The following is a 20,584-nucleotide window of genomic DNA, read 5'->3' on the forward strand; positions in this document are numbered from 1 at the left end:
TTCTTTTGTACCATGTTGACTATGGACTTTATTATGGGATTACCCCAACAACAGACAGTTTCACACACACGGTTCATGGGTGGGAGTTACCTTACCTAGAACTACTCATTGGCCAAGCAAGCATGAAAACAGTATGCAAATTCAATTTGCAAGCAAGTACATAAAGATGTTATGCAATGCAACATCACCTTGAAAAATCCCTGTTCATGAGACTATACCAAAATAGATGTGTTCCAAGCAAGTACACAAGGTACCAGACCCAATTAAACACCAATCCTCTAGGCATTACAAGCACAAGTCCCAACGGAAAGCCAAATCCACAGTATCACATGAGTGGCATCAATCCCCGTTATATGCAACTTCCATGGACGCTAGTCTAATGTATTTACTTAATGAGAAAGCACATGTGGACCAGTTGGGTGGCCAAATGGTGACATCCCCCTGGCTTCTAAACAGTTGTCCGCAGCTGAAAAAGCATCCCACACCGATCAATGAGGAATGCTTGGTTGAACACAATGTTAATCAATACACTTAACTACATTGAGATTTAATAGACAACCAGCACAATACAAGATGTAATTTGTTGAATTGACAAGAGACGCACAATGGGCCGGAACGGTGCATCACATTCTGTATTGAATGCCTTTTGCAAATCCGGAATGATCAACACTAGGCCATGTGTAGTTGCATCTTTCAATTTGAGGATTGCATCTTGTTAGCAGTCATCTCTTGTCTATATGTTTACACCAAGGCCTGTGTTGTGGGTGTGCCCGCCCGATTTAGGTGTTTTCCCATTTTTTCCCTCTCTCCCTATTTTTTTCTGCTGTGGGAGGTTGTCCTATGCATGTCGGTTGCCCCTATATGCTGGCCGACTGCAGGACTGTATGCACTGATCTGGCCGACTACACTTTTACTCGCCGATTAAAATTGTGTTGGTCGGGTTTTCATCAAGCTACTGTCGACTGTCTCTACAGCAAGCCAATTGCTTGTAGGGGCCATATAAAATGGCCCCTTGGTCCCCACTCACTTCATTCTTGTATTCAGTTTCTGGGATTTTCTTGTGTATATATAGCAGAGTTACACGCCTCTCTCTCTCCTCCTCTATTACTGTGTTTTTCTGTAGTGCACTTGCTCTCGAGTTTTCAGATTTTGTCTTCATCTCCGCTGCATATTCTGACATGGTATCAGAGCTCTAGGCTCTTGATAAATCTTGGGAAGTCCATGAAGAGGATCTCCTTGGAAGTACAGATGCAGGTGATGAATCCTACAAAGTTGTCGACGATGCAGGAGCACATCAACAAGCTGCAGGCTCTTCAGCAGGAAGTTCTCCAGGCTGGGAGAGAGATATCATCGGAGAATATGGCCATCACGTTGCTGTCGCATTTACCCTCTCAATACTCAGCATTTTACTCTTCTTTGATTACCAATGGCAAGCTCAGCACCATCACATGGGAGAGGCTTGTGCCCGTGGTCTTTGACCAGGAGGAAAGATTCACGAACCCTCCACATGGCAGAGGTTCGGAGGCCTTAATTGGCCAACGGTCGAAAGGCTGTAACAACAAGGGCAAAGGGAAGGCTTCATCGGAGAAGTCTTCTGAGAAGATGTGCGACTCAGACCGCGAGAAACTCAAGGCAGAGAGGACATGTAATGATTGTGGCAAGGCAACAGGCCAAGTAGTTTGGGAAGGCAGAGTGGAGAATGGAGTTTACAAACTTTCAGCACTCTCTCTCCCAGGTCCTCAGTTTTGTGATGAGTGGCAGTCTGGTAATGGCCACTTAAGTGTGGATAGGCTGCAGGTGCAGGCTTCCCGGGACCAGATGGTGGATAGCTTGCCAGTTGACGCCAGCAATTGGCAAGAACTTTACAGTACAGATGTTGGTAGTTCTTGTGTTCGTCAGTCAGAGGAAACTTTACAGGTAACTTATGCTCTGATGTCTCGTAGTATTCGGGACAAAGAAACTCCTGTAGATGAGGAAGTTCTTTCCACGGGGACCTATTGGAAGGCTAGGCAAGTGGCAGATAATTACTTGAAGAAGGAGGTGGATGTTACACATTCTCTAGGCTTTGTAGTTCCGGATTCAAAGGGGGTTAGTTTCAGGTTTCCGAAGGCCTTGAGTGGTCTTTAGCAATTTCCAGGACTTGGCATCCCACCATAATAGGTGTTGATCCTTGTGAGCAGTATGATGCCTCCTTGACTCGGAAGCAGAATGGTTCATTGATTTGGTCGATGCGTACCAGATTGGACAGGAGCTTCTTGATGAGGCTATTGAGCTCATGTTTGCAGAGGACTCTTTGGGAGAGGCAGGATTGTGTATCTTGTGGTATCAGCAGCATGCGAAGGATCTTGGACTCTTTTACACAGGAGGGGTATTGATGGATGGATTCGGACTCCACGATCGGAGTGACTCAGATTGGGGAGAAGAGCCAGACACGAGGACCTTGACATCAAGCTACAGTTTTTCCCTTGGCTCAGGAGCAATTTTAGGGAGCAGTAAGAGGCAACCATCTTTTGCCTTGTCGTCGACCGAGGTAGAGTATCAGGCTCCTTGTGGTGCTGCTTGCGAGGTGGTGAGGTTGCAGAGGTTACTTGGCAAGATTGGGTTTCCACTGGAGGAACCCATGGTCATCCAAAGGCATTTTGTTCGTGAAAAGATTGTTGCTGATGACATCTTGCTAGAGTTCTCTTCTACAGGACCGGCCAAACAGAAATCTACAATCAACTGGCTTTTGATGTTCTCAAGTCGTATTGCCATGATAGGCAATCAACGTGGGAGCACTATCTATCTTTGGTTCAGGCCATCCTCAACGACACTCATTTATCTAGCATTGGTTGAACTCCGTACGACGCAACATTTGGTCGCCATTTCTCATCACTTCTGACAAGAATGGTATCACCTTCCTTGGAGGCCAACAAGACCACCGAAAAATTTTCAAAGATTATTGCATCAGTCAAAGAGTACCTTGCCAAAGCACAGAAAGTATACACCAGGCAAGCCAACAAATCAAGACGAGGTGTCAACTTTAAAAAAGGGAACTGGGTATATCTCCAGATTATGAAGCAGAGATTGAAGCAAGTGGGCAAACATTGTTCGATAACTTTGGGACCAAGTTGCATCTGTCCAGTGCATTCCATTGTAACCGCTCCCTCTGTCGGAGGCCTACAAATCAAAAGATAAAATACACATTATTAGATCACTTAACCAATACAAACAATGGAACAATACTTGCAACATTAAAACTAGAAATGACAAAGAACACTTGACACCATCACTGGGACTCGAAAGAGCCGCCCCCCCTCCCCTCAATACAGTTTGTATTTCTTCGAGTATTTATATGTACAAGTGTTCAAGGGCCCCAAGGCCAGATTTCTCCATAACATGGAGTGATTACAACTGAAAACACTATGATTTCTGTCGATGAAGAATCGGTTGTCAGAGTAGACCAAATCACAAGCAGTCTCCCACCTTCACTGGGTGAACACCCGTCCCTCACTGGTCTTCCGAGACAATGCACCAACAAGCACGCCCGTACTAACACCTGGCAAGGTGAGACACTGCGGAGCGAGTGATACCTAGTGCTCGCAAGTAAGCTTTGCTCCTATTTCAACCCCAATGACCTTCACTGGCTCCTTTGAATGTGAGAGCGCAGTCAAGGTACTCAAGGGAAAAGATCACCATCCCAATGGCCTTCCATGGTGAAGGCAACTAGTGGTGATGATTGCCTACACAAGACTTGGAAAAACAACATTTAAATTTAATATCATCTGAATTTGAAATACAGAAATAAGTACCTGATTTAGATTCAAATTGAAATTTAAGGTGAGGAGACTGTCCCCCCTTTAATGTGGTCCTAGTCGGTGCAGCAAGGTGGTACCAAACGTTATGTACTGTACGGATCCGTACGTACTGTACGTTATTTGGTACGGAAAAAAATTTTAAGGTACGTAAAAATACGTACCATTGGTAAAAATACATAAAATCTCAGAAATTTCAGCCACCTACATAGAATTTCAGTCCATGTCCACATAGATATATAAACTTTCGAAATAGAGACACAACAAGGTCACAAACCTACTAATTCAAAAGTGAGAAATTAGAATCACAAGTCGTCAATCATACTTAATAAGTTAATCATACTTAATACTTATTACTTATTACTTAAGACAAGTCACATTGTCACAAGTGAGTCGTCCACAGATGGTGGGCTAAGGCTCAGAGAGAGAGAGAGAGAGAGAGTTATGTTGCTGCCTTGGGGGCCTGAGCAAGGGTGGGTGAGTTATATTGCCAGCCGTACTGGGCGCCAGTGGCGAACAGAGAGGGCGGCTACGCACAGAGGCGCGAAGCGAACAGGGGCGGTGAGGGCAGAGGCGAACTGAGGTGGCGATGAGCAGGGGGCGGCCCAAGGAGAAGGCAGCGGCGATAGTAGCGAAGAGAGAGAGAGTGCGACTTTAGAGAGGGGACAGCATGGCAGCTAGCTCTTACCGGAAGGTTGAGGTTGAACGGCCTCCAGAGTCCAGACGCAAGATGCAGACACAAGACGCAGGCACGCGGAAAAAAAAAACGTACGGATCGATCTGTACGTACGGATCCCCGTACGGTACGGATGTACGGTACGGATTGGATCCGTACGTACGTTTTGATCCTACCTTGCAGTGCAGACAACCGTAGTCGGCGAGTACTAATGGCAAGCACAAAGGCAGCAGCAGCAAACAAGTTGAATATCGGGTACCCCAACAAACAGCAACCGACGGATACTCAGGAGGATATTGTTGCGACCACAGCAGCCGGTACTATAGGCAGATACAGCATAGTCACCTGTGACGCGAAACGGGGATGGGAAACGGAGACAGAAAAGATTCAGAATGGCCATTCCTTGTGACTATAGAGTGACATGGGACGGGAATGGGAACGGGAAGTTGCTGCCATCCCTAGCATTTCCGAGTCTAAAAATGCCCATTCCCTGTGACTATGGGATACAAGGCAACAGCCGGCAGGGGCTATAGGCGGATACAGGGCAGCAGCGACAACAGGTACTGTAGGTGGGTACAGGGCAGTAGGCGGCAACAGGTACTATAGGCAGGTACAAGGACTGGAGCAGGCGGGTACAGATGCAACAACAATCGGTAGATGAAGCTGGCGGCAAGTATAGAGCTACAACAGGCGAGTACAAAGTGACAGCCAATCGAGGGATATAGAGCAGGAGGCGGATATAGAGCAGCAACCGGTGGGGGTGTGAAAAACCTTTCTCACCTCTCTATACAGTAGTCGCCTTCTTTTCCATCAACCACCCCCACATACCATCCACGTATGGAGAGGATTCTTCCCATGCAATCCTTAATATCAAATTATTAGGCCTTAATCAAATGTTAATTCTTCAGCACCCACATTGAAAGGTGTCCGACCATTATTTAAATGTGTGAACACCCAACCTTATAAATATTCAAGTTTAGACTACTTTATAGATTTTACACTAAAAAAGGGCCAAAAAGACAATACTTACCACTTGTTCACACGCCACACCAACTCGTCAGCACACAACACACCCACGGTACATTGGGGACGTCCCCGTCCACTGTACTGGCACGTCATAGCAAGCAAACAGACGAAAACAAGTCATGCGAAATAAAGTTTATGCATGCAAACATGAATGCATATGCACATGTAATGGACGAAATCTCCCTTTCATGAAACATGTACAAGAATTTCTTGTCGGCAAAAAACTAGCGCGACAGAAATGTGAAGTCTTGGTCTTCCTATGAAGTGATAGTCTCATAGGCAAAACACAAATCCTGGCACGGGCCTTCCTATGGAGTGACAATCCCATAGACAAAGCTTGGCACAAATATCAATCCTACCATGGAGTGACAATCCCATGGATAAGACACAATCCTCGTCATACACGGGTGGCAACAAACATGCTCCCATCCATATGGCACAATACTAGTCACATAGGTGGCACAAAACTAGTTCCCGTCCATGTGACACAAGATGATTGACCCTTTCACATGGGACACTAGCCTGGCCACATATGAACGTGGTACAAATCTGGCTGCTCTATGGAGTGACAATCCCATAGAAGTGGCTCCAGAAATGGGGATGGACCAAATCCCCCGGCTTCTAAACAGTTGACCTCAACTGAAAAGCAAGATATGCCTACAAAAGCTGCGGCTAATCAGTAAAATAATCCTCGTCTACCCACTTTGCATCAATGGACAAGTAGTTCATAAATTTCACAAGGTATCTCCTGGAAAGCTTCCCATGTGGTAGCTTTCTCTCCTTGTGAAATACAATCTGCTCTGGCTGGAGGATCTCCTCAACCTCATCAATCTCGGGCGGATCTTCTGTGATAGGCTCGTCCGGATCTGGTTCCACATACTTCCGCAAAAGACTCACGTGTAAAGCATTGTAAATCTTCCAATGACTGGGTAAAGCAAGCCTGTAGGACACTTCATTGATCTTTTCAATCACTTTGAAGGGTCCATAATATCGAGTAGAGAGCTTGGGATATGATCCCTCTTGTCCTGGCCTCTTCCAAAGCCTAGCTTTCTCAAATTTCAGTAATACCTAATCACCTTCCTTGACTTGCATGTCCCTTCTATGCTTGTCGGCAGCCCTCTTATGCTTGTCTTGAGAGCGTGCAATGACTGTCCGCACCTAAGCAAAGCACATACTCATCAGCTACAAAAATCTCATCCTTTGTACGAAGGATGGGTGGCAAGATCACTCTACCATAAATAATCACACACGAGAACTTTCCCGTGCAGGCATGTACCATGTTATTGTAGGCAAACTCTACAAGTAGGCACTCTTTTGATCTGCCACATAACACTTCAACAAATCCAACACAGTAGAATTTGCAACCTCGCTTTGACCATCTGTTTGGGGATGATAAGCAGATGAGAACTCAAGCTTAGTACCCATGTTGTCAAATAGAGCTCTCCAAAAGAGACTCGTAGTCCTACGATCTCTATCCCCAAACAATGGACTTAGACATTCTATGATGCTTGAATATGTGAGCAAGGAAAAGCTTCACTATATGATCGGCTTTAATAGTTTTCTTGACGCGCAAGAAGTGAGCTTGGTTGCTAAACCTGTCAACTATGGTCCAAATAGCATCATTCCCATGCGGGGATCCAAGTAAGTCCATAATGAAGTCCATAGTAATGCTTTCCCATGGCTGCGAGGGAATAGGCAAAGGCTGAAGTAAACCTGGAGGCTTTTCCCTATCAAATTTCCCTTTTTGGCAAGTAATACGTGCGCGTACATAAACCTCAATGTCTTTACGCATGCTTGGCCAAAATAAATATCTTTCTATCATGCGTGTGGTAGGTAAAATACCTCTATGACCAGCATAAGGTGGGGCGTGACATTCCTCCATAATCGTATCCTTCACCACACATAGGCAGTTATCCTTCATAAGATAACCCTCTCTCATTACATAAGAGACATGCAAGTCACCAGCCATAAAATCAGTCCATATATGGAAAAAATCAACATCCAAATGATATAAATCACGCATGGCAATCAAGTCTCCATGTGAGGCCACTGAAACGAGAGCCACATATGACCTCCTGGGCAAGGCATCTGCCACTACATTCTTCTTTCCCGGAGTATGTATGATCTGAAAATGGAACATAGAAAGAAAGTTTGACATTCTCATTTGCTTCTCCGAGAGCTTTGTTTGAGATAGAAAGTACCTCAAGCTTTGATGATCTGTCTTGACTACAAATTCAGCCCCAAGAAGATAATGCTTTCATGTTTTTAAGACATGAATTTCAGCCAAGAGCTCCTTTTCATAAATGTCCATATGGATCTCGGCATCATGCAATCGACAGCTCTCATAAGCAAATGCATGACCCTCTTGATGAAAAAAAAAAATTCGCTCGCTGAAGCTCCCGACTCCCCCTGCTCTGCGCGCCTTCGCTCCCCCCCCTCCTCGCGTCCCTTCTCTCCTTCCGCCCCCCGCTTGTCCCCTCTGCTCGCCGCTGCGCCCCCCCCTCCTTCCTCGCTGTTGCGCCCCCCCCCCCTCCTTCCTCGCTGCTGCGCCTCCCCCCCCTCTTCGCCAGTTCGCCCCCCTCCCCTCTTCGCCATTTCGCCCTCCCTCCCCGTTGCCGCCTGTTCGCCCTCCCTCCCCGCTGCCGCCAGTTCGCCCCCCCCCCCCCGCCTCTTCGCTTCTTCACGCCCGCCGCCCTTCAGCAGCGCCCCGCCCCCTTCCTTCTCGCGTTGTCACCGCCCCCCCCCCTCTGGGCCTCTCCTCCGATTTTCGCCCCCCCCCCTCCCTCCTCTGTCGTGCTGTTTTCCCCCCTTAGGGGTTTTTGTTTTTTTCCTCATCGTCATCCGTCCTTCCGCCTCTTGGTGTGCAGCCCGCTTCTTGCAGGTTTTCCGCTTTCGCCTCGCCTTCACTTGAGCTTCAGACTCTGATGGAGACTCCTCCCGCCTCGCCTCAGAGGGACTCTTCTGCAGCCCCCTCGCCCGCCCCCGAGGTCATCCCCATCAGGCTTTCTCTTTCGCCGGAAGAGGAAGCGAGCCTCACCGCAGAGGTGGAGCGCCTTCAGGCTCACTCCACCATCTGCCGTATAGTCGGCACTCGCCCCAGCAGAGGGGAGATCAGGGATCTTCTTCAGGCCCGCCTTCTTGCAGATGTGGGCAAGATCCTGGATGTACAGCTCTTGGGCCGGGGACATTATCAGATCGAGTTCGAGGCCGCCCAGAGCGTTGCCAAGGTCCTTGCCATGAGTCCTCTGGATATCAGGGGTGCTCGGGCTTTCTTCAGGCCTTGGCAGCATGGATTTGACCCAGCAGCGGCGGAGCAGGGAGAGCGCCTCTTCCATATTACAGTTTGTTTCCCTGGTCTCCGCCGGGAGTATCTTCCGCTCCTCTCCAGGCTCGGAGCATTGGTGGGCTCGGTTCTTGAGACGGGCCCCTCAGCAGCTTCAGTGGTGGCCAGAGCAGCTGGGCTACCTTCGGTCAGAGTGTTGGTATCTGACATCTCCTCCCTTCCTAAGGTCATTCAGCTACCTAGGATAGGGGGGGGGGGGTGGATAGATCAGAGAGTGGAGTTCTCGGGGCTCCCGAACCAGTGCTTCATTTGCAGGCAGGTCGGTCATTTGGCCAAGGCCTGCCCTCGCAGGAGACCTCGGCCCTCACCACAGCAGCAGGCCACGGATGGCCCGCCCACAGATTCGGCTCGGCAGGCAGCCTCAGGGACACCTGCTCAGGCCTCAGAGACCTCGGAGTGGCAGCCTGGACAGGGGCGCCGTCGAGGGAGACAGCCACAGCAGCACGCCCAGATACCGCTGCAGCAGCAGCCACAGTCTCAGCCTCACTGGGTTCCCGTGAGGAACAGATTTGCCCCCCTTCAGGAGGAGACCCCTGCAGCGACCGAGGACCAGGAGATGCCAGCTCCCCCTCCTTCACCTCCCCCACACCCACCCCCTCCCACCGCCTCGCGTCCACCATCGCCTCCTCCCGCCCCCGCTCCGGTCTCGGCAGCGGCTCCCTCTCCTCCTCCCTCGCCTCCCCCTCCTCCCCCTCCGCCCGCCTCGCCTTCCCGGGAGGTCCAGGCAGTTCCCTGGCGCTCACCTGCAGTCCGGAGGGCGCTGAGCACTGACCTCGCTCGAGCATCACAGAGGAGACCTATGCCGATTAGGGCCTCACGGATTTCATCTATCCGCAGTCGGCTGAGTCGCCTCGGCATTCGTCAGCGCTCGGAGGCGTTTGATTATACCTTTACACGGCTTTTTGGAGCCGAGGGCCCCCATGAGCCAGCACCCATCCGAGTGCATGTAGTGATACCTCCGGCCCGCGGGGAGGAGGCACTAGACTCATCGGTGGCCTTCTCGTTCCCTCTATGTGGACCTTGTGACCGGGAGTGGACTCTAGAGCTCGCTCTCAGCACGTTGAAGACTCAGGCAGTTGAGTTTTCTCATCACATGATTGATTTGGAGGTTACAGATGTGATAGGCCGACTTTGGGAGTTGGCTCATTTTTTCTTGGATCCCGGGAGTGTGGATTCATCCGGGATTCGGCATTTGGTCGTGCGCATAGTTGCAGATTTGGCACACGACCCAGGATATGTGAGTATACACGAGGTTACTATGTCAGAGCAGGAGGCAGTCGCCATGGGTCACAGCCACTGGCGCCTGATCCGGGATTCTTGCAGTACACCGGGTGGGCAGACTCGCAGCCGTTCGGATGGGGACTACTCTCCATCCAAGCCGCTTGCGAAGGCTCGCCGCACGGCTGAGACAGCATCCACCTCAGTAGGACATCCATGAGGATCATCTCATGGAATGTACAGGGCCTTGGCGGAGCACACTTTATACGCTATCGAGGCTGCTTGAGGCAGGAGCTACAGAGATGCCTGGTTGGTGGCAGCATTGACATTCTGATGATGCAGGAGCACCACTTGGGTGAGAGCAGGATCCGGAGATATGGTTCGGTGATGCCTGGTAGATGGGACACTTTCTGGTCTGCAGGGTTTGGTCCTTTGGGTGGACAGGGAGGAGTATGCATGGTTATTGCAGATGCATGGCGGCAGGCCATTGTGGATCGAGGGATCATTGTGCCTGGTAGAGCACAGTATGTCATTCTGCGGATGCATGATGAGCTCTTGGGTGTGCTCAACATCTATGCGCCCAATCATGCTAGTGCCAGAGCAGAGTTCTGGACTCAGGTTACAGATGCATTGCCAGAGGCCGCACATTGGTGTGTTGGGGGAGACTTCATTGAGGACCCGGCAGATAGGGTGGGAGGCAGTCATGTTACAGTGCACGGCACGGAGCTTGCAGCTTGGGACCGGTTTTGCATGTCACTGAGGATCACTGATGCATGGCAGCATGGGGCTTTCTCCCGGTCTCAGGACAGTCTTAGTTTCTCTCGGTCGGATCGCCGGCAGGGAGGGACTAATCTATCTCGGATTGATCGCTTTTATGTGGGCGATTGGGTGGGGGAGCGAGGGGGCTCCGTCGGCATTCTTGCTGGCACCTCATTTTCAGATCATGCGCCAGTTATATTGACTTTGGAGGAGGGGACACGGGAGCCCAGCTTGCAGTTGAGGATCCCAGAGCGGGTACTTGCAGACCCCAGTCTCGCTGAGGACATTGAGAGGATCTGGCATGATAGTCAGTGCTCTGACCAGGATGCAGCGGGCCAGTGTGCCCAGGGACTCATTGATCTTAGCTCTTTTCTGCACGCTGCAGCTTTGACACGACTGGGAGAGATTCGAGAGCGGGAGCAACGGCTGAGACGCAGCCTTGCTTCGCTACAGCGCCTTCAGGAGCAGCAGCCAGCATGTGAGTGGGTGGCGTCCCAGCTGAGCCAGGCCCGCCAGGAGGTTAGAGAGGCAGAGGAGCAGAGACATGAGTTTTACTATCGTCGTCAGGCCTCTCAGTGGACGCAGCTTGGTGATAGAGTGACTGGGGAGTTCTTTGAGATCACTGGACCCCGTCATGCGCGAGCAGGGGTTCGCCAGCTTGGTAGACCGGATGGATCGATAGCTACTGAGCTCGAGGAGATCAGAGACATTGCCACTGCTTTTTATAGTGACTTGCTTTCAGCGGAGCCAGCCACTGAGGATCGAGATGTATGCAGACAGACTGTGTGGGCCCATGTGCAGAGGAGGGTCACAGACCATATGCGCACAGTTTTAGGTGCGCCTCTGTCAGAGACTGAGCTTGCCGAGGCCTTGAGGGTCCTGCCGCGACATAGTTGCCCAGGGGAGGACGGACTGACGCCGGCCTTTTTTATGCGCTATTGGGACCTTTTGGGGCCAGGCCTCCGCAGGGGCTTTCAGCATGTTTTGGACACTGGGGTGATGCCGCAGAGCTTTTCAGAGGGCTTGATCTATCTTATCCCCAAGGGGGAGGGAGTATCAGATGATATTCGGCATTGGAGGCCTATTACGATCCTCAATACTGTCTACAAGGTCTTGGCAAAGGCCTTGAGTTTGAGGATCCAGCCCTTCCTGGGGGAGTTGATTCATGCTACTCAGACAGGATTTGTCAAGGAGCGCAGTATCCTTGACAACATCTTTACTTTCTGGGAGGCGACGGCCCGAGCTAGGTTTCTTGGCGAGGACTTGGTCGTGATGCTTCTCGATTTTGAGAAGGCATACGCTAGAGTTGATTGGGGATTCTTAGAGGGCACTATGCTACGCCTGGGCTTTGAGCCAGGATGGATCAGAGGGGTGGCAGCTTTGTATTCCACAGCTCGCAGCCAGGTGCTGATTGCAGGAGGTCGGGGGCCGAGTTTTGAGCTGACCAGATCAATCCGTCAGGGGTGTCCTCTCGCCCCTTTCCTTTTTCTCTTCTTTGCGGAGGCTATGAGTATGTATTTGTCGGCAGAGGAGGTTGGTTTGAGAGGACTTCAGCTCCCAGTCCGGGGGGAGGATTTGCTTGATGCTGAGTTTGCAGATGACACGGGCTTATTTTTGCATGGCCAAGAGGCCAATCTTATTCGGGCAGAGCAGTCGCTCCAGGTTTTTAGTGCAGCTTCGGGAGCATTGATCAATTGGCGCAAGACAGTGGCCTTTTGGATCAGTAGTGCTCCCACTCCGGCATGGAGTCCGGACCCCGGTTTTAGATGGATTCCTCCCGGCACAGCAGTGCGGTATTTGGGATGCCAGATTGGCCTCGATTTGTCACCTGAGTAGCAGATTGCCCCGCTTCTTCTGAGCATTCGGAAGAAGCTATTGTATTGGAGTACAGCTCGACTATCCTTGGCTGGGAGGGTGGTGGTGGCAAATCAGGTGCTGTTAGCGACTATGTGGTACATTACGTCTTGCTGGATTTTCTCGAGCTCTTGCATCAGCCAGGTACAGAGGCTGATCAGGAACTTTCTGTGGTCTGGGCGGGACGGTCAGCCAGCTCGGGCAAAGGTTGCATGGGCAGTTATTACACTTCCGCTGGCTCAGGGCGGTTTGGGCATTATAGATCCAGTCGATCAGAGTAGAGCCTTATTGGGGAAGCTTATTGTTCGGGGGTTGCTTCCAGGCGCTGAGCCTTGGAAAGAGCTCCTCTTGCAGCGACTGCAGGTCCGGGCGCCTCCTGCAGGGGGTACTTGGGCACCAGAGATTCGCTGGATCTTCATAGAGATGAGGAGGACAGGCCTCAGTAGAGGATGGGAGGACAGATTTGCTTTGAGTATCCTGAGAGCTTGGGAGCTGCTGAGACCGGGGCTCTCTCAGCGGCCTCCTTCTTGTGTTGAGGAGCGGGCCAGGCAGCCGCTCATCTGGAGCCCAGCGGTTCGTACAGAGCAGGGTCATATGCTGGGTTCTCGGCCTCGTCTAGCCTGGGGACCTTTAGCGGCAGGCCCAGCTCGTAGTTTTGGAGACTGGCAGGCTTTCTGCAGTCTACCAGAGGAGACCCAGGTGGAGAGGCTGAGTCATTTCAGAGGGGGATTGATTATGAGGGATGATATTCAGGATGCACTTTCAGAGGAGTGGTTCACACCTCTCGAGCCAGTGGCCCCACGGTGGATGGGAGCCTTTACACAGTTGGAGATCCTGATTGCTGTCAGAGCTAGCACTGAGGATGGCAGATGCCTCTATTATGAGATTCAGAATGAGGGCAGACTCCAGAGAGTGGAGGTGGAGTCGCCTTTGGTTGCAAAGTGCACCTTTCAGAGGATTCGGGTAGTGGCTGCCGCTTCTCGGAAGTGGCATATTGACCCCGACCCTGCTGACGTGCTCCCGGATTGGCGCATATGGGCATATGCAGCGCGCCCCTTGGCCCGGCTGCAGTGGGACCCCGGAGAGTACGAGTGGCATGATCCTTATGCATCCCTTGAGGCCACAGAGATCACATTTTTCCAGTATACTGTTAGGTTGGGACGGCATATCTTGACGGCGAGGAGGACGGTTTCTCCAGCGGCAGCGGGGCATTGGCGATTGCAGGGACTATCACAGGAGTTCTTGGAGGATTTCTGGGCTCGGCTATGGGCTAGTCGACAGGCCCGCAGGATCTCGGCTTTTCAGTGGCTGGTCGCCCACAGGGGCTCAGCAGTTGGCACTTGGCTTGTTTATAGCGGTCTTCCGGCGGCCTGCGTCCGATGCGGCCACCCTATGGAGACACAGAGACATTGCCTTTGGGACTGCCCTCAGGCACAGCAGATTTGGCTGCGGATGCTGCGTATTCTGGCCCCCCTCTCTCCAGAGGGTATGTTTACGTGGGGTGCCGCTGCTTGGTCGACTTCGTCAGGGCCTGCTATGGGCTATGAGATGGAGCAGGGCAGTCAGGCCATCAGATTTATTAGGGGCCAGCCTCGCCTGGTTCCGGCACCGGATTTCTCGTCCGCCAGCTGGACACAGGAGAGGGATTTACGATGGGAGCTCCTCAGCAGCCTCACCATCTGGTTCACCTGGAGGGCCCGGTGCTTCACGGCCTTTGAGGGGAGATTGGAGCCACCAGCAGAGACTGTTCGGGGGATTTGGCAGGAGTTGATCCACACCCTGCGAGGACAGTACGACCGCATCCGGGGAGACTCGGATGAGGCGATCTTACGGCGCCAGGCCTTTCATACCACTTGGCGCTGCGGCCCGTTCTACACCCTACACACGGGATCCCCCCGTTGGCATTACAGGCCACCTGTTTGGCTCTTTCCCCCCCCCATTGTATGATTTAGCCGCTCAGTCCTTTAGACTGATGCTTGTATTTTGCAGCACCTAGGGAGAGTCTCCCGGGCTGCCATGATGTATTCACTGCTCTTCTCTCTGTTAGGAGCAGGAGAGATCTCTTTTGTAGCCCTACGGGCGTTTTTTTACATAACTAATGAAAGGATCTTTTCTCGGAAAAAAAAAATGCATGACCCTCTTGATTTAGGACAGCTCCTATACAATTCCCACATGCATCACATTCCACCGTGAATGGCTTTTGCAAGTCGTGAATAATCAACATGGGCCCAAAAATGATAGCATTTTTGAGTTGCAAGAAGGCATGTTGCTCATTCGAAGTACATTTAAAGACGGCTTTCTTCTTTGTAAGATCATGTAATGGCGAGGCAATCCTAGCGAAATGCCTTATGAATCGCCTATAGTATGAACATAATCCAAGAAAGCTACGCACTTCATGTACATTTTGCAACTCTGGCCAGTTCCGAATGGTTTCAATCTTAGCAGGATCCATTCTTACACATCTTTGGATACAATGTGCTACAAATAGTGTATCTCAGAGAAAAAGAACTCACTTTTCTTAGCATTTATGAAGAGTTTATGCTTTCGCAACTCTTCAAACACTGTAGCCAAATGAGTCTTATACTCCTCCTCATTCTTGGAGAAAACCAAGATATCATCAAAGAATACACCTGTGAATTTACGATGGGGTCGAAATATCCATCATACGGTTGAATGTTGCCGAGGCATTGGTAAGGCCAAAAGGCATCACCAAAAACTCATACAATCCAAAAGTTGTGCTGAATGCAGTTTTATGAACATCCTGGATACCACACAAATCTGGTGATAGCCACTCTTTAAGTCTATACGACTGAAACAAACCGAGCCATCAAGCTTATCCAAGATGTCATCTATGCGTGGGATTGGAAATTGGTTCTTGATGGTGAGCTTGTTTAGAGCTTGATAATCCACACACATGGAGAATGATCCATCCTTCTTTTGCAAAAGAAGCACAAGAGAACAAAAGGGTGAGGAGCTTGGCTGAACCAAACCCTCCTCCAAAAGCTCATTAACTTCCTTCATGATCTCACACGATATGCGGGTTTGTTAGGTAGGAAACTACCTGACACAAGATCTATGCAATGATCCTCGGACCTCTCAGGAGGTAGTTCTCCTAGCAATACATCGGCAAAACAATCTTTATATGCATTAAGAAAATTCCACCTTTCTTGAGTCAATACATCCACATTCACATTACTTTGTTCAATTTTATCACGAACAAAAACCAAGTACGCGGGAACACTCTTTTTCATTGCCTTATTAATTTGGATGTGAGATAAAACTGGGTTGGAATCCCCTTCTTTGCCAGCATCAATGACATGCATGCGACTTTTGTTCATAAAAGTGATCCTGTTGGTTTATATTCTTTGCGAGACTCAAGCCTATGATGCCAAGGCTTACCAAGCAATACATCACATCCATTCAAAGGAGCAATCAAGAAATGCTCATGATCCAAATAGCCCTGTATATGTAGGCTTCCCAATAAGAGGAGTCACCTGCACCTCTTTGCCAACAAAAGCAGCCTCTGTCTCAATCTGGGGTCCCATGTCGCTAATCTCTATGCCCAAGGCGGCTGTCATCTGTGTAGAGATGAAGCTATCCATCGCACAATCATTAAACATGAATAAGACAGGCTGATCCTTGATTTGCCCCCAAGCTTTGCATACCACCCTCTCTTTGCCATCATGCTCAGTGTTACCTTGTGCATCGGGAATGGCATGCACATTAGCCTTGGGTGGCTTATCCTCTTGCTTTTGCTTGTAGGTAGGGCATTGCCTAAACATGTGCTCTTTACTACCACAAGAAAAGCATTTTCCCTCTTTTGCATATTGCTCCCTTTACTGAGCTACAGTCAGCTAACGGGCGCCAGGTGGGCTGCAGCCAATCAGGCAACCAAGCAAGTATCAGGTGGAGGCTCTCTACACCAGGTGATTGCACATATGGGCACGTATGGGTTTCAGCCAGCAACGGGCACAAGACGGGAGACTCTCTACAACCAGTCCGGCAGCCAGAAGGACTGCAGGCAGCCACAGAGACGCAAGGGCTGAACAGCACACTTGACTCTCTCTCTCTCTCTTGCAAGGAGGTGAACTGAAGGAGGCGCCGAGGGGCTAACAGCCAAGGGGTATCTCTCTCTCTCTCTCTCTCTCTCTCTCTCTCTCTCTCTCTCTCTCTTCGCAAGCAAGTTTTGTTTACGAGAATAGGTTGCAGTGGATCAAGCTACATATACACAGGATGATATTCTTGGAAGAGATGTGTGTTGCTCTTCATCTTGGACTTATGTGTATTCATGGTTTGCTTGACACGTCCTCTATCTTTCCCTCACTAGGTTTTGGCAACCATGTTTGGATGGTATATTTGTCATGGAAACAGGACATTGGTTTTCGAGAGAAAACAGGACTTTGGTATCGAGGAAACATGCCTATGGTTTATGGATACAGATCTATGGTTTATCAGATACAGGTCTTTGGTTTCATGTGGAAAACATGTCTCTGGAATTCATGTGAACAGGTTATAGTTTTCTCGAGGTTACATGCAGGCTGTGACTATAGGAAGGACATATGGTTTGGTACAGCCCTACTGCTGTTTGGGAAAGGGTTTGTGGGATCCATGGTGGAGATGGAGAAGACCTTTTCAAGCAAGGAGGTATCGTACAGACCTTTTCAAGCAAGGAGGTATCGTACAGATGTGCCTTCTCTATGGAAGGCTGTGCTGTAATAACGAGAGTTCTTATTTGGAAAGTCCTGGGTGAAAAGCTAAAAGGGATCCTATTGGTAGAGGATTCGACAAGTTGTACTTTGTACTCAAATTTTGTTCAAGTAAAGAAATACCGCAAGGGACGCCACTGCATTTTGGGGCCAATCGATGTCCTTGTAATATTTGCAGGAGCACTCTAGCTCCCCCTGTTTGTTTTCCTTTTCTAGGTTCCCATGGGTGATAAAGTGTTTTGTGTGCGAGTGTTTGTTTCACCGCCCGTCAGATTTTTGAAGGCCGGTTTCACTTGGAGAAAAGCCATGCAGGTGGAATTGGATGCCATTGAGAAGAATAACACTTGGGAGTTGGTTCCGAGGCCGTCGAAACGGTCTGTCATTGGTGTCAAGTGGGTCTTTAAGACCAAGTATACGTCAGATGGGTCAGTGGACAAACACAAAGCGAGACTTGTGACTACGGGTTATGCTCAGCGGCTTGCCATCGACTATGAGGATACCTTTGCACCGACAGTGAGGATGACCACGATTCGGACCGTTCTTGCCCTTCCTTCTTCTTAGCGGTGGCCCATATTTTAGACGGATGTTAAATCTGCGTTCCTTAATGGTGACCTGCAAGAGGAGGTGTATGTTGAGCAACCTCCACGCTTTGAGATTCCAGGATCAAAGGGGATGGTTTACAAGTTACGGAAGGCCTCATATGGTCTTAAGCAGGCTCCCAGGGCTTAGAATCAAAAGATTGATTCCTTCTTTCTACGGATTGGATTTCGAAGATCGGTTGTAGATCCCAACCTATATCTCTTTCAGGACCGTGGCATGGTCACATTGATCATCCTTTATGTAGATGATCTCATTCTCACCGGCAATCATATGAAGCACATTGCAGTGATGAAGGCTGCCTTGTCAAAGGAGTTTTAGATGACCGATTTAGGCTTACTACACTTCTTCTTGGATGGCAGACCCAGAGGGGGTTCTTTGTCTCTCAGCAACGGTATGTCCATGAGTTGTTTGAGGCCTTTGGGATGGAGAATTGCAAGCCTATCACATCACCGATGGACCCAAACACAAAACTTACAGTGAATGATCCTTGTGAACCAGTTGATGCCTCTCTGTACCGGAAGCTGGTTGGTTCATTGATCTGGTTACTTAACACCAGATTGGACTTGAGCTTTCTTGTGGGGCTATTGAGCTCATTTATGCAGACGCCGTTGAAGTCTCATTGGGACACAGGATTGCGGATCTTGCGGTATCTGCAGGGTACAAAGGATCTTGGACTCTTCTACACCACTGGAGGTGAAACGAAGGAACGAATTCGACTCCGAGGTTGGAGTGACTCAAATTGGGGAGGAGATCCAAACACGAGGAGATCTACATTAGGCTACAGTTTTACCCTCAGCTCAAGATATGTTTCATGGAGCAGCAAGAGGCAGCCAACTATTGCCTTGTCATCGACAAAGGCAAAGTACCGAGCTGCTTGTGGTGCTACTTGTGAGGTTGTGTGGCTGCGGAAGTTGCTTGGCGAGATTGGGTTTCCACACAAAAGGAGCCCACGGTCATCCAGTGCAATACCCAGAGTTGTATCACTATTGCTCGGAACCCAATCTTCCATGCCCGGACCAAGCACATAGAGATACAATATCACTTTGTTCGTGAGAAGATCTTGGTTGGTGACATCTTGCTTCTTTATTGTTGGACGGAGGACAATGCGGCGGACCTCTTCACGAAGTCTCTACCTCAGGCTATGCTCTGATGGCACTCCACCTCACTGGGGTTGGTTCCACATCCAGGAGCTAAGAGGGGGTGTTAGCAGTCATCTCCTGTCTGTACACTATGTCAGGGCCTCTGTTGTTGGTGTGCCCACCCATATTTGGTGTCTTCCCATTTTTTCCTCACTCTCCGTATTTTTTCCCATTTATTTGGAGCTGTGTATGGGCTGTCGGCTGCCCCCAGGTGCTGGCCGACTGTGTCTGCTGACTGCCCAACTGCTCTACTGATACCCAACCACCCTTCCAGTGCTGGCCGACTGGGTTTGATCTGGCCGACTGACCTTTTCTGCTGGTCGTGAGCAGTCAGGCTGCTGTCGGCCTGTTTTGGGCTGGCCGACAGCAGCCAGGGGCCATAATGGCCCCTTGCCCTCACACTCATTCATTGTGTATTCCTGTTTTGGGCTGGCCGACAGCAGCCAGGGGCCATAATGGCCCCTTGCCCTCACACTCATTCATTGTGTATTCCAGGATTTTATTGGTGTATATAGCAGAGTTACACAAGCTTCTCTCTCTCTCTTTCATCTGTGTATTGCTTTCTACAGCAGTTGTCTTCATTTCCGCTGTGCATTTTCCGCTGTGCATTCTGACAGGGTGGCCATTGGGCCGCCTCAACCAGAGCCACACCTCTTCCATAAGCAGAGAGGGTGCCCAATAAGCTGTCCACACTCTTTTACTCAAAAGAGTGCCTGATTTACATCTAAAATTTATTTTGTGGTGCAACCACTTAGCAAGCATTCGACACTCATGAGCACCACCCAACCAGTCCTACACAGCCAACCATGGTGCAACCACTTAGCAAGCATTCAACACTCATGAGCACCACCCAACCCCTACACAGCCAGCAAATTTTGTGAGTCCAAACTTTTGCTGGTCAGTTTTCTTCGGGACAGCCAGACGGCCCTAGGGGTCGCCAGCACCCAATCAAAGGACCATGGCTGCACATCTACAGCATTCTTCCTTACGTGTGCCTCCCTCTGCTGCTTTCCCATTGCCAAGCATGGGAGGCTGGAGCTCCATTAATTATGCAGCACAGTTAACTATTTTGAAACCCATCGGCTCAAAGGTCCAGACACTTTGATGAGAAAATGTGGGCAGTTATCCAAACCTTGAAGACGCAGATGGATTTTTTCTGGTGCTATTAGTTTAATTTAATTCTCAAAGCCTCAAGTTACTTCACACACTGCGCCTAGGAAGGAAGAGATAAATCACCATATTCAGTTAGCAGAGCAACTTAACAGGCTTGTTGAGTATAGTACTGACCATGTCACCGATGAAAGCCTTACTTAATCTGATTTCAGTTGTGTAAGAGATATTATTATTAGTGATTAACTGCATCATTATCTGTTACTTCATGATTGCAAGGCCACCTTTACCTGGGCAAACGCATGTTTGGGCAGCCTGAATAGAAAGCCTTACTTGATCTGAATTTGACTCTGCACAAG

General features: G+C 49.8%; 1 protein-coding gene across 4 annotated transcripts in view; it reads right to left on the reverse strand.

Moving 5' to 3' along the window:
• Positions 1–20,584, reverse strand: part of LOC147620277 (uncharacterized) — a 58,471-nt gene that overhangs the window by 30,006 nt on the left and 7,881 nt on the right. For all 4 annotated transcript variants that reach the window (XR_015261768.1, XR_015261769.1, XR_015261767.1 and 1 more), the window contains exon 13: positions 20,516–20,575. The gene's annotated coding sequence lies outside the window, so the exon portion shown is untranslated. The remainder of the gene's footprint in view (positions 1–20,515; positions 20,576–20,584) is intronic.

Source organism: Cibotium barometz, chromosome 32, assembly GCF_041138505.1.
Source record: "Cibotium barometz isolate CiBa-2024 chromosome 32, ASM4113850v1, whole genome shotgun sequence".
In the NCBI taxonomy this organism is placed as follows: Eukaryota; Viridiplantae; Streptophyta; class Polypodiopsida; order Cyatheales; family Cibotiaceae; genus Cibotium; species Cibotium barometz.